The 20,000-nt window shown below is 46.1% G+C and overlaps 52 non-coding genes across 52 annotated transcripts; all 52 read left to right on the forward strand.

The window, feature by feature from the left end:
• Window positions 1-78: 78 nt before the first annotated feature.
• LOC139400420 (5S ribosomal RNA) lies at window positions 79-197 on the forward strand. The gene has a single exon (XR_011632541.1). It is a non-coding gene; the product is annotated as a 5S ribosomal RNA (ribosomal RNA).
• A 177-nt stretch (window positions 198-374) lies between these two features.
• Window positions 375-493, forward strand: LOC139400441 (5S ribosomal RNA). Its single transcript, XR_011632562.1, has one exon. It is a non-coding gene; the product is annotated as a 5S ribosomal RNA (ribosomal RNA).
• A 177-nt stretch (window positions 494-670) lies between these two features.
• LOC139400453 (5S ribosomal RNA) lies at window positions 671-789 on the forward strand. The gene has a single exon (XR_011632574.1). It is a non-coding gene; the product is annotated as a 5S ribosomal RNA (ribosomal RNA).
• A 177-nt stretch (window positions 790-966) lies between these two features.
• LOC139400464 (5S ribosomal RNA) lies at window positions 967-1,085 on the forward strand. Its single transcript, XR_011632585.1, has one exon. It is a non-coding gene; the product is annotated as a 5S ribosomal RNA (ribosomal RNA).
• Window positions 1,086-1,262: 177 nt separating this feature from the next.
• On the forward strand, window positions 1,263-1,381 carry LOC139400475 (5S ribosomal RNA). Its single transcript, XR_011632596.1, has one exon. It is a non-coding gene; the product is annotated as a 5S ribosomal RNA (ribosomal RNA).
• A 177-nt stretch (window positions 1,382-1,558) lies between these two features.
• Window positions 1,559-1,677, forward strand: LOC139400486 (5S ribosomal RNA). The gene has a single exon (XR_011632607.1). It is a non-coding gene; the product is annotated as a 5S ribosomal RNA (ribosomal RNA).
• Window positions 1,678-1,854: 177 nt separating this feature from the next.
• LOC139400426 (5S ribosomal RNA) lies at window positions 1,855-1,973 on the forward strand. Its single transcript, XR_011632547.1, has one exon. It is a non-coding gene; the product is annotated as a 5S ribosomal RNA (ribosomal RNA).
• A 177-nt stretch (window positions 1,974-2,150) lies between these two features.
• LOC139400437 (5S ribosomal RNA) lies at window positions 2,151-2,269 on the forward strand. Its single transcript, XR_011632558.1, has one exon. It is a non-coding gene; the product is annotated as a 5S ribosomal RNA (ribosomal RNA).
• A 256-nt stretch (window positions 2,270-2,525) lies between these two features.
• Window positions 2,526-2,644, forward strand: LOC139400445 (5S ribosomal RNA). Its single transcript, XR_011632566.1, has one exon. It is a non-coding gene; the product is annotated as a 5S ribosomal RNA (ribosomal RNA).
• A 177-nt stretch (window positions 2,645-2,821) lies between these two features.
• LOC139400446 (5S ribosomal RNA) lies at window positions 2,822-2,940 on the forward strand. Its single transcript, XR_011632567.1, has one exon. It is a non-coding gene; the product is annotated as a 5S ribosomal RNA (ribosomal RNA).
• A 177-nt stretch (window positions 2,941-3,117) lies between these two features.
• On the forward strand, window positions 3,118-3,236 carry LOC139400447 (5S ribosomal RNA). The gene has a single exon (XR_011632568.1). It is a non-coding gene; the product is annotated as a 5S ribosomal RNA (ribosomal RNA).
• Window positions 3,237-3,413: 177 nt separating this feature from the next.
• LOC139400448 (5S ribosomal RNA) lies at window positions 3,414-3,532 on the forward strand. The gene has a single exon (XR_011632569.1). It is a non-coding gene; the product is annotated as a 5S ribosomal RNA (ribosomal RNA).
• Window positions 3,533-3,709: 177 nt separating this feature from the next.
• Window positions 3,710-3,828, forward strand: LOC139400449 (5S ribosomal RNA). Its single transcript, XR_011632570.1, has one exon. It is a non-coding gene; the product is annotated as a 5S ribosomal RNA (ribosomal RNA).
• Window positions 3,829-4,005: 177 nt separating this feature from the next.
• Window positions 4,006-4,124, forward strand: LOC139400450 (5S ribosomal RNA). The gene has a single exon (XR_011632571.1). It is a non-coding gene; the product is annotated as a 5S ribosomal RNA (ribosomal RNA).
• A 229-nt stretch (window positions 4,125-4,353) lies between these two features.
• Window positions 4,354-4,472, forward strand: LOC139400451 (5S ribosomal RNA). The gene has a single exon (XR_011632572.1). It is a non-coding gene; the product is annotated as a 5S ribosomal RNA (ribosomal RNA).
• A 177-nt stretch (window positions 4,473-4,649) lies between these two features.
• On the forward strand, window positions 4,650-4,768 carry LOC139400452 (5S ribosomal RNA). The gene has a single exon (XR_011632573.1). It is a non-coding gene; the product is annotated as a 5S ribosomal RNA (ribosomal RNA).
• A 177-nt stretch (window positions 4,769-4,945) lies between these two features.
• LOC139400454 (5S ribosomal RNA) lies at window positions 4,946-5,064 on the forward strand. The gene has a single exon (XR_011632575.1). It is a non-coding gene; the product is annotated as a 5S ribosomal RNA (ribosomal RNA).
• A 177-nt stretch (window positions 5,065-5,241) lies between these two features.
• Window positions 5,242-5,360, forward strand: LOC139400455 (5S ribosomal RNA). Its single transcript, XR_011632576.1, has one exon. It is a non-coding gene; the product is annotated as a 5S ribosomal RNA (ribosomal RNA).
• Window positions 5,361-5,537: 177 nt separating this feature from the next.
• LOC139400456 (5S ribosomal RNA) lies at window positions 5,538-5,656 on the forward strand. Its single transcript, XR_011632577.1, has one exon. It is a non-coding gene; the product is annotated as a 5S ribosomal RNA (ribosomal RNA).
• A 177-nt stretch (window positions 5,657-5,833) lies between these two features.
• On the forward strand, window positions 5,834-5,952 carry LOC139400457 (5S ribosomal RNA). Its single transcript, XR_011632578.1, has one exon. It is a non-coding gene; the product is annotated as a 5S ribosomal RNA (ribosomal RNA).
• A 177-nt stretch (window positions 5,953-6,129) lies between these two features.
• Window positions 6,130-6,248, forward strand: LOC139400458 (5S ribosomal RNA). Its single transcript, XR_011632579.1, has one exon. It is a non-coding gene; the product is annotated as a 5S ribosomal RNA (ribosomal RNA).
• A 177-nt stretch (window positions 6,249-6,425) lies between these two features.
• On the forward strand, window positions 6,426-6,544 carry LOC139400459 (5S ribosomal RNA). Its single transcript, XR_011632580.1, has one exon. It is a non-coding gene; the product is annotated as a 5S ribosomal RNA (ribosomal RNA).
• Window positions 6,545-6,721: 177 nt separating this feature from the next.
• Window positions 6,722-6,840, forward strand: LOC139400460 (5S ribosomal RNA). The gene has a single exon (XR_011632581.1). It is a non-coding gene; the product is annotated as a 5S ribosomal RNA (ribosomal RNA).
• Window positions 6,841-7,100: 260 nt separating this feature from the next.
• LOC139400461 (5S ribosomal RNA) lies at window positions 7,101-7,219 on the forward strand. The gene has a single exon (XR_011632582.1). It is a non-coding gene; the product is annotated as a 5S ribosomal RNA (ribosomal RNA).
• A 177-nt stretch (window positions 7,220-7,396) lies between these two features.
• Window positions 7,397-7,515, forward strand: LOC139400462 (5S ribosomal RNA). The gene has a single exon (XR_011632583.1). It is a non-coding gene; the product is annotated as a 5S ribosomal RNA (ribosomal RNA).
• Window positions 7,516-7,692: 177 nt separating this feature from the next.
• LOC139400463 (5S ribosomal RNA) lies at window positions 7,693-7,811 on the forward strand. The gene has a single exon (XR_011632584.1). It is a non-coding gene; the product is annotated as a 5S ribosomal RNA (ribosomal RNA).
• A 177-nt stretch (window positions 7,812-7,988) lies between these two features.
• On the forward strand, window positions 7,989-8,107 carry LOC139400465 (5S ribosomal RNA). Its single transcript, XR_011632586.1, has one exon. It is a non-coding gene; the product is annotated as a 5S ribosomal RNA (ribosomal RNA).
• Window positions 8,108-8,284: 177 nt separating this feature from the next.
• On the forward strand, window positions 8,285-8,403 carry LOC139400466 (5S ribosomal RNA). The gene has a single exon (XR_011632587.1). It is a non-coding gene; the product is annotated as a 5S ribosomal RNA (ribosomal RNA).
• Window positions 8,404-8,580: 177 nt separating this feature from the next.
• Window positions 8,581-8,699, forward strand: LOC139400467 (5S ribosomal RNA). The gene has a single exon (XR_011632588.1). It is a non-coding gene; the product is annotated as a 5S ribosomal RNA (ribosomal RNA).
• Window positions 8,700-8,876: 177 nt separating this feature from the next.
• On the forward strand, window positions 8,877-8,995 carry LOC139400468 (5S ribosomal RNA). The gene has a single exon (XR_011632589.1). It is a non-coding gene; the product is annotated as a 5S ribosomal RNA (ribosomal RNA).
• A 177-nt stretch (window positions 8,996-9,172) lies between these two features.
• Window positions 9,173-9,291, forward strand: LOC139400469 (5S ribosomal RNA). Its single transcript, XR_011632590.1, has one exon. It is a non-coding gene; the product is annotated as a 5S ribosomal RNA (ribosomal RNA).
• A 178-nt stretch (window positions 9,292-9,469) lies between these two features.
• Window positions 9,470-9,588, forward strand: LOC139400470 (5S ribosomal RNA). The gene has a single exon (XR_011632591.1). It is a non-coding gene; the product is annotated as a 5S ribosomal RNA (ribosomal RNA).
• Window positions 9,589-9,765: 177 nt separating this feature from the next.
• On the forward strand, window positions 9,766-9,884 carry LOC139400471 (5S ribosomal RNA). Its single transcript, XR_011632592.1, has one exon. It is a non-coding gene; the product is annotated as a 5S ribosomal RNA (ribosomal RNA).
• A 177-nt stretch (window positions 9,885-10,061) lies between these two features.
• LOC139400472 (5S ribosomal RNA) lies at window positions 10,062-10,180 on the forward strand. Its single transcript, XR_011632593.1, has one exon. It is a non-coding gene; the product is annotated as a 5S ribosomal RNA (ribosomal RNA).
• Window positions 10,181-10,357: 177 nt separating this feature from the next.
• Window positions 10,358-10,476, forward strand: LOC139400473 (5S ribosomal RNA). Its single transcript, XR_011632594.1, has one exon. It is a non-coding gene; the product is annotated as a 5S ribosomal RNA (ribosomal RNA).
• Window positions 10,477-10,653: 177 nt separating this feature from the next.
• Window positions 10,654-10,772, forward strand: LOC139400474 (5S ribosomal RNA). The gene has a single exon (XR_011632595.1). It is a non-coding gene; the product is annotated as a 5S ribosomal RNA (ribosomal RNA).
• A 177-nt stretch (window positions 10,773-10,949) lies between these two features.
• LOC139400476 (5S ribosomal RNA) lies at window positions 10,950-11,068 on the forward strand. The gene has a single exon (XR_011632597.1). It is a non-coding gene; the product is annotated as a 5S ribosomal RNA (ribosomal RNA).
• A 177-nt stretch (window positions 11,069-11,245) lies between these two features.
• LOC139400477 (5S ribosomal RNA) lies at window positions 11,246-11,364 on the forward strand. Its single transcript, XR_011632598.1, has one exon. It is a non-coding gene; the product is annotated as a 5S ribosomal RNA (ribosomal RNA).
• Window positions 11,365-11,541: 177 nt separating this feature from the next.
• Window positions 11,542-11,660, forward strand: LOC139400478 (5S ribosomal RNA). Its single transcript, XR_011632599.1, has one exon. It is a non-coding gene; the product is annotated as a 5S ribosomal RNA (ribosomal RNA).
• Window positions 11,661-11,837: 177 nt separating this feature from the next.
• LOC139400479 (5S ribosomal RNA) lies at window positions 11,838-11,956 on the forward strand. The gene has a single exon (XR_011632600.1). It is a non-coding gene; the product is annotated as a 5S ribosomal RNA (ribosomal RNA).
• A 177-nt stretch (window positions 11,957-12,133) lies between these two features.
• Window positions 12,134-12,252, forward strand: LOC139400480 (5S ribosomal RNA). Its single transcript, XR_011632601.1, has one exon. It is a non-coding gene; the product is annotated as a 5S ribosomal RNA (ribosomal RNA).
• A 177-nt stretch (window positions 12,253-12,429) lies between these two features.
• LOC139400481 (5S ribosomal RNA) lies at window positions 12,430-12,548 on the forward strand. Its single transcript, XR_011632602.1, has one exon. It is a non-coding gene; the product is annotated as a 5S ribosomal RNA (ribosomal RNA).
• A 177-nt stretch (window positions 12,549-12,725) lies between these two features.
• Window positions 12,726-12,844, forward strand: LOC139400482 (5S ribosomal RNA). The gene has a single exon (XR_011632603.1). It is a non-coding gene; the product is annotated as a 5S ribosomal RNA (ribosomal RNA).
• Window positions 12,845-13,021: 177 nt separating this feature from the next.
• On the forward strand, window positions 13,022-13,140 carry LOC139400483 (5S ribosomal RNA). The gene has a single exon (XR_011632604.1). It is a non-coding gene; the product is annotated as a 5S ribosomal RNA (ribosomal RNA).
• A 177-nt stretch (window positions 13,141-13,317) lies between these two features.
• On the forward strand, window positions 13,318-13,436 carry LOC139400484 (5S ribosomal RNA). The gene has a single exon (XR_011632605.1). It is a non-coding gene; the product is annotated as a 5S ribosomal RNA (ribosomal RNA).
• Window positions 13,437-13,613: 177 nt separating this feature from the next.
• On the forward strand, window positions 13,614-13,732 carry LOC139400485 (5S ribosomal RNA). Its single transcript, XR_011632606.1, has one exon. It is a non-coding gene; the product is annotated as a 5S ribosomal RNA (ribosomal RNA).
• A 177-nt stretch (window positions 13,733-13,909) lies between these two features.
• LOC139400487 (5S ribosomal RNA) lies at window positions 13,910-14,028 on the forward strand. The gene has a single exon (XR_011632608.1). It is a non-coding gene; the product is annotated as a 5S ribosomal RNA (ribosomal RNA).
• Window positions 14,029-14,205: 177 nt separating this feature from the next.
• Window positions 14,206-14,324, forward strand: LOC139400488 (5S ribosomal RNA). The gene has a single exon (XR_011632609.1). It is a non-coding gene; the product is annotated as a 5S ribosomal RNA (ribosomal RNA).
• Window positions 14,325-14,501: 177 nt separating this feature from the next.
• Window positions 14,502-14,620, forward strand: LOC139400489 (5S ribosomal RNA). The gene has a single exon (XR_011632610.1). It is a non-coding gene; the product is annotated as a 5S ribosomal RNA (ribosomal RNA).
• A 177-nt stretch (window positions 14,621-14,797) lies between these two features.
• LOC139400490 (5S ribosomal RNA) lies at window positions 14,798-14,916 on the forward strand. The gene has a single exon (XR_011632611.1). It is a non-coding gene; the product is annotated as a 5S ribosomal RNA (ribosomal RNA).
• Window positions 14,917-15,093: 177 nt separating this feature from the next.
• Window positions 15,094-15,212, forward strand: LOC139400491 (5S ribosomal RNA). Its single transcript, XR_011632612.1, has one exon. It is a non-coding gene; the product is annotated as a 5S ribosomal RNA (ribosomal RNA).
• A 177-nt stretch (window positions 15,213-15,389) lies between these two features.
• LOC139400421 (5S ribosomal RNA) lies at window positions 15,390-15,508 on the forward strand. Its single transcript, XR_011632542.1, has one exon. It is a non-coding gene; the product is annotated as a 5S ribosomal RNA (ribosomal RNA).
• The last annotated feature ends 4,492 nt before the right edge of the window (window positions 15,509-20,000 follow it).

Below are 20,000 nucleotides of genomic sequence, written 5' to 3' on the forward strand. Positions count from 1 at the left end.
GTATTTCATCCAACAATCTGTGCTACAAATTATGGCTACAGTATATGCAATTTCATCCACTTTTTGAGATTGGCTTTCGCTTACGGCCACACCGGCCTGAGTACGCCTGATCTCGTCCGATCTCGGAAGCTAAGCAGGGTCGGGCCTGGTTAGTACTTGGATGGGAGACCGCCTGGGAATACCAGGTGCTGTAAGCTTTTTGTCACTGCCTTGTGGAATTTCAACTCTTTGTCCGTTTTTTCCCACAAGGCTGAAATATGTGCCCTCTCTTTGAAATAAGTAAGCAAGGTTAGTTTGTATTTCATCCAACAATCTGTGCTACAAATTATGGCTACAGTATATGCAATTTCATCCACTTTTTGAGATTGGCTTTCGCTTACGTCCACACCGGCCTGAGTACGCCTGATCTCGTCCGATCTCGGAAGCTAAGCAGGGTCGGGCCTGGTTAGTACTTGGATGGGAGACCGCCTGGGAATACCAGGTGCTGTAAGCTTTTTGTCACTGCCTTGTGGAATTTCAACTCTTTGTCCGTTTTTTCCCACAAGGCTGAAATATGTGCCCTCTCTTTGAAATAAGTAAGCAAGGTTAGTTTGTATTTCATCCAACAATCTGTGCTACAAATTATGGCTACAGTATATGCAATTTCATCCACTTTTTGAGATTGGCTTTCGCTTACGGCCACACCGGCCTGAGTACGCCTGATCTCGTCCGATCTCGGAAGCTAAGCAGGGTCGGGCCTGGTTAGTACTTGGATGGGAGACCGCCTGGGAATACCAGGTGCTGTAAGCTTTTTGTCACTGCCTTGTGGAATTTCAACTCTTTGTCCGTTTTTTCCCACAAGGCTGAAATATGTGCCCTCTCTTTGAAATAAGTAAGCAAGGTTAGTTTGTATTTCATCCAACAATCTGTGCTACAAATTATGGCTACAGTATATGCAATTTCATCCACTTTTTGAGATTGGCTTTCGCTTACGGCCACACCGGCCTGAGTACGCCTGATCTCGTCCGATCTCGGAAGCTAAGCAGGGTCGGGCCTGGTTAGTACTTGGATGGGAGACCGCCTGGGAATACCAGGTGCTGTAAGCTTTTTGTCACTGCCTTGTGGAATTTCAACTCTTTGTCCGTTTTTTCCCACAAGGCTGAAATATGTGCCCTCTCTTTGAAATAAGTAAGCAAGGTTAGTTTGTATTTCATCCAACAATCTGTGCTACAAATTATGGCTACAGTATATGCAATTTCATCCACTTTTTGAGATTGGCTTTCGCTTACGGCCACACCGGCCTGAGTACGCCTGATCTCGTCCGATCTCGGAAGCTAAGCAGGGTCGGGCCTGGTTAGTACTTGGATGGGAGACCGCCTGGGAATACCAGGTGCTGTAAGCTTTTTGTCACTGCCTTGTGGAATTTCAACTCTTTGTCCGTTTTTTCCCACAAGGCTGAAATATGTGCCCTCTCTTTGAAATAAGTAAGCAAGGTTAGTTTGTATTTCATCCAACAATCTGTGCTACAAATTATGGCTACAGTATATGCAATTTCATCCACTTTTTGAGATTGGCTTTCGCTTACGGCCACACCGGCCTGAGTACGCCTGATCTCGTCCGATCTCGGAAGCTAAGCAGGGTCGGGCCTGGTTAGTACTTGGATGGGAGACCGCCTGGGAATACCAGGTGCTGTAAGCTTTTTGTCACTGCCTTGTGGAATTTCAACTCTTTGTCCGTTTTTTCCCACAAGGCTGAAATATGTGCCCTCTCTTTGAAATAAGTAAGCAAGGTTAGTTTGTATTTCATCCAACAATCTGTGCTACAAATTATGGCTACAGTATATGCAATTTCATCCACTTTTTGAGATTGGCTTTCGCTTACGGCCACACCGGCCTGAGTACGCCTGATCTCGTCCGATCTCGGAAGCTAAGCAGGGTCGGGCCTGGTTAGTACTTGGATGGGAGACCGCCTGGGAATACCAGGTGCTGTAAGCTTTTTGTCACTGCCTTGTGGAATTTCAACTCTTTGTCCGTTTTTTCCCACAAGGCTGAAATATGTGCCCTCTCTTTGAAATAAGTAAGCAAGGTTAGTTTGTATTTCATCCAACAATCTGTGCTACAAATTATGGCTACAGTATATGCAATTTCATCCACTTTTTGAGATTGGCTTTCGCTTACGGCCACACCGGCCTGAGTACGCCTGATCTCGTCCGATCTCGGAAGCTAAGCAGGGTCGGGCCTGGTTAGTACTTGGATGGGAGACCGCCTGGGAATACCAGGTGCTGTAAGCTTTTTGTCACTGCCTTGTGGAATTTCAACTCTTTGTCCGTTTTTTCCCACAAGGCTGAAATATGTGCCCTCTCTTTGAAATAAGTAAGCAAGGTTAGTTTGTATTTCATCCAACAATCTGTGCTACAAATTATGGCTACAGTATATGCAATTTCATCCACTTTTTGAGTGACACAAAGATGCTTATCTAAATGGTGAAAATGCAACAGCTGTTAATCAGGCTCACTTTGATACATAGTGCACCAAGAGATAGCTTTCGCTTACGGCCACACCGGCCTGAGTACGCCTGATCTCGTCCGATCTCGGAAGCTAAGCAGGGTCGGGCCTGGTTAGTACTTGGATGGGAGACCGCCTGGGAATACCAGGTGCTGTAAGCTTTTTGTCACTGCCTTGTGGAATTTCAACTCTTTGTCCGTTTTTTCCCACAAGGCTGAAATATGTGCCCTCTCTTTGAAATAAGTAAGCAAGGTTAGTTTGTATTTCATCCAACAATCTGTGCTACAAATTATGGCTACAGTATATGCAATTTCATCCACTTTTTGAGATTGGCTTTCGCTTACGGCCACACCGGCCTGAGTACGCCTGATCTCGTCCGATCTCGGAAGCTAAGCAGGGTCGGGCCTGGTTAGTACTTGGATGGGAGACCGCCTGGGAATACCAGGTGCTGTAAGCTTTTTGTCACTGCCTTGTGGAATTTCAACTCTTTGTCCGTTTTTTCCCACAAGGCTGAAATATGTGCCCTCTCTTTGAAATAAGTAAGCAAGGTTAGTTTGTATTTCATCCAACAATCTGTGCTACAAATTATGGCTACAGTATATGCAATTTCATCCACTTTTTGAGATTGGCTTTCGCTTACGGCCACACCGGCCTGAGTACGCCTGATCTCGTCCGATCTCGGAAGCTAAGCAGGGTCGGGCCTGGTTAGTACTTGGATGGGAGACCGCCTGGGAATACCAGGTGCTGTAAGCTTTTTGTCACTGCCTTGTGGAATTTCAACTCTTTGTCCGTTTTTTCCCACAAGGCTGAAATATGTGCCCTCTCTTTGAAATAAGTAAGCAAGGTTAGTTTGTATTTCATCCAACAATCTGTGCTACAAATTATGGCTACAGTATATGCAATTTCATCCACTTTTTGAGATTGGCTTTCGCTTACGGCCACACCGGCCTGAGTACGCCTGATCTCGTCCGATCTCGGAAGCTAAGCAGGGTCGGGCCTGGTTAGTACTTGGATGGGAGACCGCCTGGGAATACCAGGTGCTGTAAGCTTTTTGTCACTGCCTTGTGGAATTTCAACTCTTTGTCCGTTTTTTCCCACAAGGCTGAAATATGTGCCCTCTCTTTGAAATAAGTAAGCAAGGTTAGTTTGTATTTCATCCAACAATCTGTGCTACAAATTATGGCTACAGTATATGCAATTTCATCCACTTTTTGAGATTGGCTTTCGCTTACGGCCACACCGGCCTGAGTACGCCTGATCTCGTCCGATCTCGGAAGCTAAGCAGGGTCGGGCCTGGTTAGTACTTGGATGGGAGACCGCCTGGGAATACCAGGTGCTGTAAGCTTTTTGTCACTGCCTTGTGGAATTTCAACTCTTTGTCCGTTTTTTCCCACAAGGCTGAAATATGTGCCCTCTCTTTGAAATAAGTAAGCAAGGTTAGTTTGTATTTCATCCAACAATCTGTGCTACAAATTATGGCTACAGTATATGCAATTTCATCCACTTTTTGAGATTGGCTTTCGCTTACGGCCACACCGGCCTGAGTACGCCTGATCTCGTCCGATCTCGGAAGCTAAGCAGGGTCGGGCCTGGTTAGTACTTGGATGGGAGACCGCCTGGGAATACCAGGTGCTGTAAGCTTTTTGTCACTGCCTTGTGGAATTTCAACTCTTTGTCCGTTTTTTCCCACAAGGCTGAAATATGTGCCCTCTCTTTGAAATAAGTAAGCAAGGTTAGTTTGTATTTCATCCAACAATCTGTGCTACAAATTATGGCTACAGTATATGCAATTTCTTCATCAAAGATGCACTTGGTGAAAATGCAACAGCTGTTAATCAGGCTCACTTTGACTTTACATAGTGCACCTTTCGCTTACGGCCACACCGGCCTGAGTACGCCTGATCTCGTCCGATCTCGGAAGCTAAGCAGGGTCGGGCCTGGTTAGTACTTGGATGGGAGACCGCCTGGGAATACCAGGTGCTGTAAGCTTTTTGTCACTGCCTTGTGGAATTTCAACTCTTTGTCCGTTTTTTCCCACAAGGCTGAAATATGTGCCCTCTCTTTGAAATAAGTAAGCAAGGTTAGTTTGTATTTCATCCAACAATCTGTGCTACAAATTATGGCTACAGTATATGCAATTTCATCCACTTTTTGAGATTGGCTTTCGCTTACGGCCACACCGGCCTGAGTACGCCTGATCTCGTCCGATCTCGGAAGCTAAGCAGGGTCGGGCCTGGTTAGTACTTGGATGGGAGACCGCCTGGGAATACCAGGTGCTGTAAGCTTTTTGTCACTGCCTTGTGGAATTTCAACTCTTTGTCCGTTTTTTCCCACAAGGCTGAAATATGTGCCCTCTCTTTGAAATAAGTAAGCAAGGTTAGTTTGTATTTCATCCAACAATCTGTGCTACAAATTATGGCTACAGTATATGCAATTTCATCCACTTTTTGAGATTGGCTTTCGCTTACGGCCACACCGGCCTGAGTACGCCTGATCTCGTCCGATCTCGGAAGCTAAGCAGGGTCGGGCCTGGTTAGTACTTGGATGGGAGACCGCCTGGGAATACCAGGTGCTGTAAGCTTTTTGTCACTGCCTTGTGGAATTTCAACTCTTTGTCCGTTTTTTCCCACAAGGCTGAAATATGTGCCCTCTCTTTGAAATAAGTAAGCAAGGTTAGTTTGTATTTCATCCAACAATCTGTGCTACAAATTATGGCTACAGTATATGCAATTTCATCCACTTTTTGAGATTGGCTTTCGCTTACGGCCACACCGGCCTGAGTACGCCTGATCTCGTCCGATCTCGGAAGCTAAGCAGGGTCGGGCCTGGTTAGTACTTGGATGGGAGACCGCCTGGGAATACCAGGTGCTGTAAGCTTTTTGTCACTGCCTTGTGGAATTTCAACTCTTTGTCCGTTTTTTCCCACAAGGCTGAAATATGTGCCCTCTCTTTGAAATAAGTAAGCAAGGTTAGTTTGTATTTCATCCAACAATCTGTGCTACAAATTATGGCTACAGTATATGCAATTTCATCCACTTTTTGAGATTGGCTTTCGCTTACGGCCACACCGGCCTGAGTACGCCTGATCTCGTCCGATCTCGGAAGCTAAGCAGGGTCGGGCCTGGTTAGTACTTGGATGGGAGACCGCCTGGGAATACCAGGTGCTGTAAGCTTTTTGTCACTGCCTTGTGGAATTTCAACTCTTTGTCCGTTTTTTCCCACAAGGCTGAAATATGTGCCCTCTCTTTGAAATAAGTAAGCAAGGTTAGTTTGTATTTCATCCAACAATCTGTGCTACAAATTATGGCTACAGTATATGCAATTTCATCCACTTTTTGAGATTGGCTTTCGCTTACGGCCACACCGGCCTGAGTACGCCTGATCTCGTCCGATCTCGGAAGCTAAGCAGGGTCGGGCCTGGTTAGTACTTGGATGGGAGACCGCCTGGGAATACCAGGTGCTGTAAGCTTTTTGTCACTGCCTTGTGGAATTTCAACTCTTTGTCCGTTTTTTCCCACAAGGCTGAAATATGTGCCCTCTCTTTGAAATAAGTAAGCAAGGTTAGTTTGTATTTCATCCAACAATCTGTGCTACAAATTATGGCTACAGTATATGCAATTTCATCCACTTTTTGAGATTGGCTTTCGCTTACGGCCACACCGGCCTGAGTACGCCTGATCTCGTCCGATCTCGGAAGCTAAGCAGGGTCGGGCCTGGTTAGTACTTGGATGGGAGACCGCCTGGGAATACCAGGTGCTGTAAGCTTTTTGTCACTGCCTTGTGGAATTTCAACTCTTTGTCCGTTTTTTCCCACAAGGCTGAAATATGTGCCCTCTCTTTGAAATAAGTAAGCAAGGTTAGTTTGTATTTCATCCAACAATCTGTGCTACAAATTATGGCTACAGTATATGCAATTTCATCCACTTTTTGAGATTGGCTTTCGCTTACGGCCACACCGGCCTGAGTACGCCTGATCTCGTCCGATCTCGGAAGCTAAGCAGGGTCGGGCCTGGTTAGTACTTGGATGGGAGACCGCCTGGGAATACCAGGTGCTGTAAGCTTTTTGTCACTGCCTTGTGGAATTTCAACTCTTTGTCCGTTTTTTCCCACAAGGCTGAAATATGTGCCCTCTCTTTGAAATAAGTAAGCAAGGTTAGTTTGTATTTCATCCAACAATCTGTGCTACAAATTATGGCTACAGTATATGCAATTTCATCCACTTTTTGAGATTGGCTTTCGCTTACGGCCACACCGGCCTGAGTACGCCTGATCTCGTCCGATCTCGGAAGCTAAGCAGGGTCGGGCCTGGTTAGTACTTGGATGGGAGACCGCCTGGGAATACCAGGTGCTGTAAGCTTTTTGTCACTGCCTTGTGGAATTTCAACTCTTTGTCCGTTTTTTCCCACAAGGCTGAAATATGTGCCCTCTCTTTGAAATAAGTAAGCAAGGTTAGTTTGTATTTCATCCAACAATCTGTGCTACAAATTATGGCTACAGTATATGCAATTTCATCCACTTTTTGAGTGACACAAAGATGCTTATCTAAATGGTGAAAATGCAACAGCTGTTAATCAGGCTCACTTTGACTTTACATAGTGCACCAAGAGATAGTTTCTCGCTTACGGCCACACCGGCCTGAGTACGCCTGATCTCGTCCGATCTCGGAAGCTAAGCAGGGTCGGGCCTGGTTAGTACTTGGATGGGAGACCGCCTGGGAATACCAGGTGCTGTAAGCTTTTTGTCACTGCCTTGTGGAATTTCAACTCTTTGTCCGTTTTTTCCCACAAGGCTGAAATATGTGCCCTCTCTTTGAAATAAGTAAGCAAGGTTAGTTTGTATTTCATCCAACAATCTGTGCTACAAATTATGGCTACAGTATATGCAATTTCATCCACTTTTTGAGATTGGCTTTCGCTTACGGCCACACCGGCCTGAGTACGCCTGATCTCGTCCGATCTCGGAAGCTAAGCAGGGTCGGGCCTGGTTAGTACTTGGATGGGAGACCGCCTGGGAATACCAGGTGCTGTAAGCTTTTTGTCACTGCCTTGTGGAATTTCAACTCTTTGTCCGTTTTTTCCCACAAGGCTGAAATATGTGCCCTCTCTTTGAAATAAGTAAGCAAGGTTAGTTTGTATTTCATCCAACAATCTGTGCTACAAATTATGGCTACAGTATATGCAATTTCATCCACTTTTTGAGATTGGCTTTCGCTTACGGCCACACCGGCCTGAGTACGCCTGATCTCGTCCGATCTCGGAAGCTAAGCAGGGTCGGGCCTGGTTAGTACTTGGATGGGAGACCGCCTGGGAATACCAGGTGCTGTAAGCTTTTTGTCACTGCCTTGTGGAATTTCAACTCTTTGTCCGTTTTTTCCCACAAGGCTGAAATATGTGCCCTCTCTTTGAAATAAGTAAGCAAGGTTAGTTTGTATTTCATCCAACAATCTGTGCTACAAATTATGGCTACAGTATATGCAATTTCATCCACTTTTTGAGATTGGCTTTCGCTTACGGCCACACCGGCCTGAGTACGCCTGATCTCGTCCGATCTCGGAAGCTAAGCAGGGTCGGGCCTGGTTAGTACTTGGATGGGAGACCGCCTGGGAATACCAGGTGCTGTAAGCTTTTTGTCACTGCCTTGTGGAATTTCAACTCTTTGTCCGTTTTTTCCCACAAGGCTGAAATATGTGCCCTCTCTTTGAAATAAGTAAGCAAGGTTAGTTTGTATTTCATCCAACAATCTGTGCTACAAATTATGGCTACAGTATATGCAATTTCATCCACTTTTTGAGATTGGCTTTCGCTTACGGCCACACCGGCCTGAGTACGCCTGATCTCGTCCGATCTCGGAAGCTAAGCAGGGTCGGGCCTGGTTAGTACTTGGATGGGAGACCGCCTGGGAATACCAGGTGCTGTAAGCTTTTTGTCACTGCCTTGTGGAATTTCAACTCTTTGTCCGTTTTTTCCCACAAGGCTGAAATATGTGCCCTCTCTTTGAAATAAGTAAGCAAGGTTAGTTTGTATTTCATCCAACAATCTGTGCTACAAATTATGGCTACAGTATATGCAATTTCATCCACTTTTTGAGATTGGCTTTCGCTTACGGCCACACCGGCCTGAGTACGCCTGATCTCGTCCGATCTCGGAAGCTAAGCAGGGTCGGGCCTGGTTAGTACTTGGATGGGAGACCGCCTGGGAATACCAGGTGCTGTAAGCTTTTTGTCACTGCCTTGTGGAATTTCAACTCTTTGTCCGTTTTTTCCCACAAGGCTGAAATATGTGCCCTCTCTTTGAAATAAGTAAGCAAGGTTAGTTTGTATTTCATCCAACAATCTGTGCTACAAATTATGGCTACAGTATATGCAATTTCATCCACTTTTTGAGATTGGCTTTCGCTTACGGCCACACCGGCCTGAGTACGCCTGATCTCGTCCGATCTCGGAAGCTAAGCAGGGTCGGGCCTGGTTAGTACTTGGATGGGAGACCGCCTGGGAATACCAGGTGCTGTAAGCTTTTTGTCACTGCCTTGTGGAATTTCAACTCTTTGTCCGTTTTTTCCCACAAGGCTGAAATATGTGCCCTCTCTTTGAAATAAGTAAGCAAGGTTAGTTTGTATTTCATCCAACAATCTGTGCTACAAATTATGGCTACAGTATATGCAATTTCATCCACTTTTTGAGATTGGCTTTCGCTTACGGCCACACCGGCCTGAGTACGCCTGATCTCGTCCGATCTCGGAAGCTAAGCAGGGTCGGGCCTGGTTAGTACTTGGATGGGAGACCGCCTGGGAATACCAGGTGCTGTAAGCTTTTTGTCACTGCCTTGTGGAATTTCAACTCTTTGTCCGTTTTTTCCCACAAGGCTGAAATATGTGCCCTCTCTTTGAAATAAGTAAGCAAGGTTAGTTTGTATTTCATCCAACAATCTGTGCTACAAATTATGGCTACAGTATATGCAATTTCATCCACTTTTTGAGATTGGCTTTTCGCTTACGGCCACACCGGCCTGAGTACGCCTGATCTCGTCCGATCTCGGAAGCTAAGCAGGGTCGGGCCTGGTTAGTACTTGGATGGGAGACCGCCTGGGAATACCAGGTGCTGTAAGCTTTTTGTCACTGCCTTGTGGAATTTCAACTCTTTGTCCGTTTTTTCCCACAAGGCTGAAATATGTGCCCTCTCTTTGAAATAAGTAAGCAAGGTTAGTTTGTATTTCATCCAACAATCTGTGCTACAAATTATGGCTACAGTATATGCAATTTCATCCACTTTTTGAGATTGGCTTTCGCTTACGGCCACACCGGCCTGAGTACGCCTGATCTCGTCCGATCTCGGAAGCTAAGCAGGGTCGGGCCTGGTTAGTACTTGGATGGGAGACCGCCTGGGAATACCAGGTGCTGTAAGCTTTTTGTCACTGCCTTGTGGAATTTCAACTCTTTGTCCGTTTTTTCCCACAAGGCTGAAATATGTGCCCTCTCTTTGAAATAAGTAAGCAAGGTTAGTTTGTATTTCATCCAACAATCTGTGCTACAAATTATGGCTACAGTATATGCAATTTCATCCACTTTTTGAGATTGGCTTTCGCTTACGGCCACACCGGCCTGAGTACGCCTGATCTCGTCCGATCTCGGAAGCTAAGCAGGGTCGGGCCTGGTTAGTACTTGGATGGGAGACCGCCTGGGAATACCAGGTGCTGTAAGCTTTTTGTCACTGCCTTGTGGAATTTCAACTCTTTGTCCGTTTTTTCCCACAAGGCTGAAATATGTGCCCTCTCTTTGAAATAAGTAAGCAAGGTTAGTTTGTATTTCATCCAACAATCTGTGCTACAAATTATGGCTACAGTATATGCAATTTCATCCACTTTTTGAGATTGGCTTTCGCTTACGGCCACACCGGCCTGAGTACGCCTGATCTCGTCCGATCTCGGAAGCTAAGCAGGGTCGGGCCTGGTTAGTACTTGGATGGGAGACCGCCTGGGAATACCAGGTGCTGTAAGCTTTTTGTCACTGCCTTGTGGAATTTCAACTCTTTGTCCGTTTTTTCCCACAAGGCTGAAATATGTGCCCTCTCTTTGAAATAAGTAAGCAAGGTTAGTTTGTATTTCATCCAACAATCTGTGCTACAAATTATGGCTACAGTATATGCAATTTCATCCACTTTTTGAGATTGGCTTTCGCTTACGGCCACACCGGCCTGAGTACGCCTGATCTCGTCCGATCTCGGAAGCTAAGCAGGGTCGGGCCTGGTTAGTACTTGGATGGGAGACCGCCTGGGAATACCAGGTGCTGTAAGCTTTTTGTCACTGCCTTGTGGAATTTCAACTCTTTGTCCGTTTTTTCCCACAAGGCTGAAATATGTGCCCTCTCTTTGAAATAAGTAAGCAAGGTTAGTTTGTATTTCATCCAACAATCTGTGCTACAAATTATGGCTACAGTATATGCAATTTCATCCACTTTTTGAGATTGGCTTTCGCTTACGGCCACACCGGCCTGAGTACGCCTGATCTCGTCCGATCTCGGAAGCTAAGCAGGGTCGGGCCTGGTTAGTACTTGGATGGGAGACCGCCTGGGAATACCAGGTGCTGTAAGCTTTTTGTCACTGCCTTGTGGAATTTCAACTCTTTGTCCGTTTTTTCCCACAAGGCTGAAATATGTGCCCTCTCTTTGAAATAAGTAAGCAAGGTTAGTTTGTATTTCATCCAACAATCTGTGCTACAAATTATGGCTACAGTATATGCAATTTCATCCACTTTTTGAGATTGGCTTTCGCTTACGGCCACACCGGCCTGAGTACGCCTGATCTCGTCCGATCTCGGAAGCTAAGCAGGGTCGGGCCTGGTTAGTACTTGGATGGGAGACCGCCTGGGAATACCAGGTGCTGTAAGCTTTTTGTCACTGCCTTGTGGAATTTCAACTCTTTGTCCGTTTTTTCCCACAAGGCTGAAATATGTGCCCTCTCTTTGAAATAAGTAAGCAAGGTTAGTTTGTATTTCATCCAACAATCTGTGCTACAAATTATGGCTACAGTATATGCAATTTCATCCACTTTTTGAGATTGGCTTTCGCTTACGGCCACACCGGCCTGAGTACGCCTGATCTCGTCCGATCTCGGAAGCTAAGCAGGGTCGGGCCTGGTTAGTACTTGGATGGGAGACCGCCTGGGAATACCAGGTGCTGTAAGCTTTTTGTCACTGCCTTGTGGAATTTCAACTCTTTGTCCGTTTTTTCCCACAAGGCTGAAATATGTGCCCTCTCTTTGAAATAAGTAAGCAAGGTTAGTTTGTATTTCATCCAACAATCTGTGCTACAAATTATGGCTACAGTATATGCAATTTCATCCACTTTTTGAGATTGGCTTTCGCTTACGGCCACACCGGCCTGAGTACGCCTGATCTCGTCCGATCTCGGAAGCTAAGCAGGGTCGGGCCTGGTTAGTACTTGGATGGGAGACCGCCTGGGAATACCAGGTGCTGTAAGCTTTTTGTCACTGCCTTGTGGAATTTCAACTCTTTGTCCGTTTTTTCCCACAAGGCTGAAATATGTGCCCTCTCTTTGAAATAAGTAAGCAAGGTTAGTTTGTATTTCATCCAACAATCTGTGCTACAAATTATGGCTACAGTATATGCAATTTCATCCACTTTTTGAGATTGGCTTTCGCTTACGGCCACACCGGCCTGAGTACGCCTGATCTCGTCCGATCTCGGAAGCTAAGCAGGGTCGGGCCTGGTTAGTACTTGGATGGGAGACCGCCTGGGAATACCAGGTGCTGTAAGCTTTTTGTCACTGCCTTGTGGAATTTCAACTCTTTGTCCGTTTTTTCCCACAAGGCTGAAATATGTGCCCTCTCTTTGAAATAAGTAAGCAAGGTTAGTTTGTATTTCATCCAACAATCTGTGCTACAAATTATGGCTACAGTATATGCAATTTCATCCACTTTTTGAGATTGGCTTTCGCTTACGGCCACACCGGCCTGAGTACGCCTGATCTCGTCCGATCTCGGAAGCTAAGCAGGGTCGGGCCTGGTTAGTACTTGGATGGGAGACCGCCTGGGAATACCAGGTGCTGTAAGCTTTTTGTCACTGCCTTGTGGAATTTCAACTCTTTGTCCGTTTTTTCCCACAAGGCTGAAATATGTGCCCTCTCTTTGAAATAAGTAAGCAAGGTTAGTTTGTATTTCATCCAACAATCTGTGCTACAAATTATGGCTACAGTATATGCAATTTCATCCACTTTTTGAGATTGGCTTTCGCTTACGGCCACACCGGCCTGAGTACGCCTGATCTCGTCCGATCTCGGAAGCTAAGCAGGGTCGGGCCTGGTTAGTACTTGGATGGGAGACCGCCTGGGAATACCAGGTGCTGTAAGCTTTTTGTCACTGCCTTGTGGAATTTCAACTCTTTGTCCGTTTTTTCCCACAAGGCTGAAATATGTGCCCTCTCTTTGAAATAAGTAAGCAAGGTTAGTTTGTATTTCATCCAACAATCTGTGCTACAAATTATGGCTACAGTATATGCAATTTCATCCACTTTTTGAGATTGGCTTTCGCTTACGGCCACACCGGCCTGAGTACGCCTGATCTCGTCCGATCTCGGAAGCTAAGCAGGGTCGGGCCTGGTTAGTACTTGGATGGGAGACCGCCTGGGAATACCAGGTGCTGTAAGCTTTTTGTCACTGCCTTGTGGAATTTCAACTCTTTGTCCGTTTTTTCCCACAAGGCTGAAATATGTGCCCTCTCTTTGAAATAAGTAAGCAAGGTTAGTTTGTATTTCATCCAACAATCTGTGCTACAAATTATGGCTACAGTATATGCAATTTCATCCACTTTTTGAGATTGGCTTTCGCTTACGGCCACACCGGCCTGAGTACGCCTGATCTCGTCCGATCTCGGAAGCTAAGCAGGGTCGGGCCTGGTTAGTACTTGGATGGGAGACCGCCTGGGAATACCAGGTGCTGTAAGCTTTTTGTCACTGCCTTGTGGAATTTCAACTCTTTGTCCGTTTTTTCCCACAAGGCTGAAATATGTGCCCTCTCTTTGAAATAAGTAAGCAAGGTTAGTTTGTATTTCATCCAACAATCTGTGCTACAAATTATGGCTACAGTATATGCAATTTCATCCACTTTTTGAGATTGGCTTTCGCTTACGGCCACACCGGCCTGAGTACGCCTGATCTCGTCCGATCTCGGAAGCTAAGCAGGGTCGGGCCTGGTTAGTACTTGGATGGGAGACCGCCTGGGAATACCAGGTGCTGTAAGCTTTTTGTCACTGCCTTGTGGAATTTCAACTCTTTGTCCGTTTTTTCCCACAAGGCTGAAATATGTGCCCTCTCTTTGAAATAAGTAAGCAAGGTTAGTTTGTATTTCATCCAACAATCTGTGCTACAAATTATGGCTACAGTATATGCAATTTCATCCACTTTTTGAGATTGGCTTTCGCTTACGGCCACACCGGCCTGAGTACGCCTGATCTCGTCCGATCTCGGAAGCTAAGCAGGGTCGGGCCTGGTTAGTACTTGGATGGGAGACCGCCTGGGAATACCAGGTGCTGTAAGCTTTTTGTCACTGCCTTGTGGAATTTCAACTCTTTGTCCGTTTTTTCCCACAAGGCTGAAATATGTGCCCTCTCTTTGAAATAAGTAAGCAAGGTTAGTTTGTATTTCATCCAACAATCTGTGCTACAAATTATGGCTACAGTATATGCAATTTCATCCACTTTTTGAGATTGGCTTTCGCTTACGGCCACACCGGCCTGAGTACGCCTGATCTCGTCCGATCTCGGAAGCTAAGCAGGGTCGGGCCTGGTTAGTACTTGGATGGGAGACCGCCTGGGAATACCAGGTGCTGTAAGCTTTTTGTCACTGCCTTGTGGAATTTCAACTCTTTGTCCGTTTTTTCCCACAAGGCTGAAATATGTGCCCTCTCTTTGAAATAAGTAAGCAAGGTTAGTTTGTATTTCATCCAACAATCTGTGCTACAAATTATGGCTACAGTATATGCAATTTCATCCACTTTTTGAGATTGGCTTTCGCTTACGGCCACACCGGCCTGAGTACGCCTGATCTCGTCCGATCTCGGAAGCTAAGCAGGGTCGGGCCTGGTTAGTACTTGGATGGGAGACCGCCTGGGAATACCAGGTGCTGTAAGCTTTTTGTCACTGCCTTGTGGAATTTCAACTCTTTGTCCGTTTTTTCCCACAAGGCTGAAATATGTGCCCTCTCTTTGAAATAAGTAAGCAAGGTTAGTTTGTATTTCATCCAACAATCTGTGCTACAAATTATGGCTACAGTATATGCAATTTCATCCACTTTTTGAGATTGGCTTTCGCTTACGGCCACACCGGCCTGAGTACGCCTGATCTCGTCCGATCTCGGAAGCTAAGCAGGGTCGGGCCTGGTTAGTACTTGGATGGGAGACCGCCTGGGAATACCAGGTGCTGTAAGCTTTTTGTCACTGCCTTGTGGAATTTCAACTCTTTGTCCGTTTTTTCCCACAAGGCTGAAATATGTGCCCTCTCTTTGAAATAAGTAAGCAAGGTTAGTTTGTATTTCATCCAACAATCTGTGCTACAAATTATGGCTACAGTATATGCAATTTCATCCACTTTTTGAGATTGGCTTTCGCTTACGGCCACACCGGCCTGAGTACGCCTGATCTCGTCCGATCTCGGAAGCTAAGCAGGGTCGGGCCTGGTTAGTACTTGGATGGGAGACCGCCTGGGAATACCAGGTGCTGTAAGCTTTTTGTCACTGCCTTGTGGAATTTCAACTCTTTGTCCGTTTTTTCCCACAAGGCTGAAATATGTGCCCTCTCTTTGAAATAAGTAAGCAAGGTTAGTTTGTATTTCATCCAACAATCTGTGCTACAAATTATGGCTACAGTATATGCAATTTCATCCACTTTTTGAGATTGGCTTTCGCTTACGGCCACACCGGCCTGAGTACGCCTGATCTCGTCCGATCTCGGAAGCTAAGCAGGGTCGGGCCTGGTTAGTACTTGGATGGGAGACCGCCTGGGAATACCAGGTGCTGTAAGCTTTTTGTCACTGCCTTGTGGAATTTCAACTCTTTGTCCGTTTTTTCCCACAAGGCTGAAATATGTGCCCTCTCTTTGAAATAAGTAAGCAAGGTTAGTTTGTATTTCATCCAACAATCTGTGCTACAAATTATGGCTACAGTATATGCAATTTCTTCCACTTTTTGAGTGACACAAAGATGCTTATCTAAATGGTGAAAATGCAACAGCTGTTAATCAGGCTCACTTTGACTTTACATAGTGCACCAATTTCCTCCTGTCGTTATTCGGATGGATACAATGGCTTTGACCAACGCTGGAAAAAAGACTACGAACAAAGGAAACATGGATAATGGCGCTGCAGCAAGACAGGCGCAAAAATATGAAAAGAATTTAACAGTGGCTGTGGAAATTATGGGAGAAGAGAAGATTACAATGATGGAGGTATTGAGAGGGATTAAAGAAGTTTGTGGACTGGTCTGCGGCTGTCGGGTCAAAGATGAAAAGCGATTTGAAGTGACGCTGTCAAGTGCGAGAGGGAAAGAAAAACTGATGGATGGATTTAAAATCCGGAGCTGTCGAATCATGGCAAAGGATCTATCGCTGGATGAGATGGTTGTATCCTTCTTAAACCTCCCAGTATATATTACAGACGAGGACATCACAGAGCGGCTAAGAGCATGGGGTGTGTCTGCTATATCGCCGGTGAAAAGGCGCTACTGGCCGGGGACGGACATTGCTGATGGGACGCGCTTCTGTAAAGTTAGGTTCACAGACACTGTGCGCTCGTTGCCATATTCTGCCAAATTTGAAACGTTGGAAGGGGCTGAGTACTTCAGAGTAATACACGATCGGCAGGTCAAGGTCTGTAGGCTGTGTATCCAGCCAGGGCACGTGCTACGAGAGTGCCCTGATTTCGCATGTCATAAGTGTGGTGAGCAGGGGCATTACGCACGAGAGTGCAATGGGAGGAGAGAGCGAGGTTGTGTTGGATGCGGGAGGGGTGTAGCGCAGTGCTCCTGTCCCCATGGGGAAGGTGCTCAGGACTGGGCATCACAGGATTTCAGCGCAAATAGTGTCGTGGAGGAGAACGAGGTGGAGGAAGCTGGGGAGGAAATTGGCATGAGTGAGCAACCCCAGGGAGAGAAGGAGGACGAAGAACAGAGGCAGCCAGAGGAGGAAGTGGAGACGGAGCCTTGTACTGAAGGAAGGGAGGCACCCAAGGATGGAGGGATAAGCTCAAGCCTAGACGATGTAGAGTTGGAGGGCGATCCTCGTGGAGAGGGGGGCTCCTCTAGGGAGGTGGATAATGCAAGGGATGACTCTCGCAAACGTAAAGAGTCTGAAGAAGAGCTGTCGGAGGAAGATTTGGAGTACATAAAATCAATGCGTTGGGATAGTAAAAGGAACATGATAACCAAGAAGAAAAAGAAGAAAAAAGATCAATCATGATGGACTGGATTCATCCCCTCTTTATAGTCATAATGGTGAGAGTTGTATCTATTAACACCAATGGACTTCGTAGCAAAGAAAAGCTAGAGCTGGTGTTGGAAGCCTTCTCTGCGGATATATTATGTCTTCAGGAGACCCATTGGACTGAGCCGTATATGGATAATGTAAGGCAGAGATGGAATGGACTAATGTACGTGAGTAATGGTACTGTGCGGGCATGTGGGGTAGCTATTTTGGTAAAACATGACGTTGTGTCTAACTTAAATTTGTTATGTGCTGACACTGTGGGTCGAATGGTGGGAGTGGGTTTCACTTATCAAGATATGGAGTACTCGTTGTACAATGTCTATGCTCCTAATAATGAAATTGAGAGGAGGGTTATGTTTATGTCTATGGGAGGATTATGTGGGAAAAACTGTTTGCTTGTTGGGGATTTTAATGTATGGATGGATAGGCTAGATGCCTCAAGTAGCGCACATTTTAGCTCTGACTCATCTCGGGGAGCGCTATTAAGGCTAATGAGGGATGAGGATTGGGTGGATATATGGAGGGAGAGGAATCCAGATAAGCGGGTGTTCTCTCGAAGACAAGTGGTGAGGGGTGAGCTCAAGCAGTCACGTATAGATTTGTGTCTCACTCATAGAGAGGTTGCGCACTTGGTTGTGGGGGTAAAGTATTCACACACATTTTTTAGTGACCATGATGCTCTGCTTTTCAGGCTGGGTGCATCAGGGGAGGGGAGGGGGGGTGGTTTGTGGTGTCTTAATGCCAGTATGCTGAAGGATGAGGTGTTTAGGGCAGCAGTGAAAGAGTGTGTGAATGACGCCGTGTCAGATCCTTTATTTGAGTCGGATGTGAGTGTGTGGTGGGAAGGATTAAAAGGGGAGTTCAAGCGGCTGGCAATATCTAGTGCAAGACGGGCAAATGTGACAAGGAGGAGGGAGGAGGGGATTCTTAAATCTCGCCTGTTATTGGAGTTAGAAAAGGTAGAAAACTGCCCAGGCTATGATGTGACAGAGTACCTGAGGGTGAGGGAGGAGTTGAGGGTCGTAGAGAGGCACAGGTGCATGGGGGCAGTGGTGAGGAGTAGAGCACAGTATGTGGTGGAGGGGGAGAGAAATACTGCTTTTTTCCTGGGGTTAGAAAGGAGGAAGCAGGAAAGGAGTTTTCTAACTGAGCTGATAAATGAGAGGGGGGAGAGGGTGACAGATCTGGAAGGAATTTTGAATACAGTGCATTCTTTTTATAAGGGCTTATTTACGTCGGGTGGGGTAGATGAAGTGTGTATGAGAAGAGTGCTAGACGCAGTAGAGGCTAGGGTGTCGACTGAGGATGTAGAGATGTGTGATGCTGATTTTACATTGGCAGAGGTTAAAGCTGCCATATTGGGCCTGAACTTGAATAAGAGCCCGGGTTCAGATGGTCTTACTGCAGAGTTTTACCGTGAGTTTAGTGACATACTGGCCCCACTAATGCTGCGTGTGTATGTGTGTATGGAGGAGAAGAGGGTAGTCCCTGAATCTTTAGCTATGGGTGTGTTGACTGTGTTATACAAAGGGAAGGGGAGCAGACTGAAATTAGAGAACTACAGACCAATAACCCTTTTGAACTCCGACAATAAGGTGCTTGCGAAGATAATGGCTAATAGGTTGAATAAGGTGATGGGAAGCATCATAGCACCTACTCAGGCCTATGGAGTTCCGGGGCGGGATGTAGTGGACACCCTCTGCACTATCCGGGATGTGGTGAAGCAGATGGGGGAGGTGGGTGGGGCGGTGCTCTGTCTAGATCTGAATAAAGCCTTTGATCGGGTGGAGCATCGGTTCCTGTTAGAGGCCTTGGAAAGATTTGGGTTCGGGCCTCGTCTTAAAGGATGGGTGAAGCTTTTGTATGGGTCAGCGTGCAGTGTCGTGAAATGTAATGGTGTGCTGACTGATCCTTTTCCCCTGGGCAGGTCTGTTAGGCAGGGTTGTCCATTGTCTGCACTACTATACAGCGTCTCAGTAGAGCCTTTAGCGGCGTTTGTAAAGCGGAATGGAGGAGTGCATGGAGTGGACCTCCCGGGGGGAGGCGTCAGTGTACTGCATCATTATGCTGATGACACCACCTGTACTTTGCGGGATGGAGAGAGTGTGAATTGTCTGATGAAGTGTTTTGATGTGTATGGGAGAGCTTCTGGGGCTAAGGTGAATGTAGAAAAGTCTCAAATGTTATGTGCTGATGATACTGTTATGTCTACATGTAACATTCCTTTTAAGACTGTTAAGGGGCATGTGAGAATTTTGGGTGTGAATATTGGGGTAGATGAGCGGGAGGCGAGGGACTTAACTTGGACAGGGGTGATTAATAAAATAAAGACGACTCTGAATTACTGGAAACAAAGGAAATTAAAATTGAGGGGGAAAGTGGTTGTGGTGAATGCATTGTTAATGTCAAAATGTGTGTATACCTTAGGGGTTATGGACATGCCTGTATGGGCTCTGAAGGGAATTAATAATTTAATGTCTGATTTCCTGTGGGGTGGGAAGGGGGTGAAGATTGCTCATGATGTAATGATAGCAGATTATGATAGGGGTGGTTTGAGATTAATAGATCTGGAGGTGAAGTTAAAAGCCATGAGGGTGAAGAGAGTACAACGGTTTTTGTATGGGGAGGAGGGTCAGGGGTGGAAGGAGTTTTTCAGGCATTGGTTGCATAGGAGTGGAGGTTGTGGAGATTATGGGTTGTTAATGTGTTTCAAGCCCAGCATGTATGCAGAGGTGCCTGAGTTTTATCAGGAGGTGTTCAGGGCCTGGGCGGAGTTCTTACCGCAAGTAAGTTATGAGTGTGACTCTATTGGGGTGATTTTGAATATACCAGTTTTTCTGAACCCAATGCTGAAATCAGAGGGAAAGATGCTGGAGAGTAAGGTAATAATGAAGGCGGGTATGATAAGACTGAGGGACTTTAGGTATGAGGTGGTGCCAGGGTTCCTGCCTGAGCAGGCGATCGTAGATACTGTCTGGGGGGTAGATGAGGATGTCAGGAAAGGGATGGTGTTGAGAATGTATGATAGGATAAAGG

The sequence above is a fragment of the Oncorhynchus clarkii genome, unplaced genomic scaffold, assembly GCF_045791955.1.
Source record: "Oncorhynchus clarkii lewisi isolate Uvic-CL-2024 unplaced genomic scaffold, UVic_Ocla_1.0 unplaced_contig_1099_pilon_pilon, whole genome shotgun sequence".
Classification (NCBI taxonomy): Eukaryota; Metazoa; Chordata; class Actinopteri; order Salmoniformes; family Salmonidae; genus Oncorhynchus; species Oncorhynchus clarkii.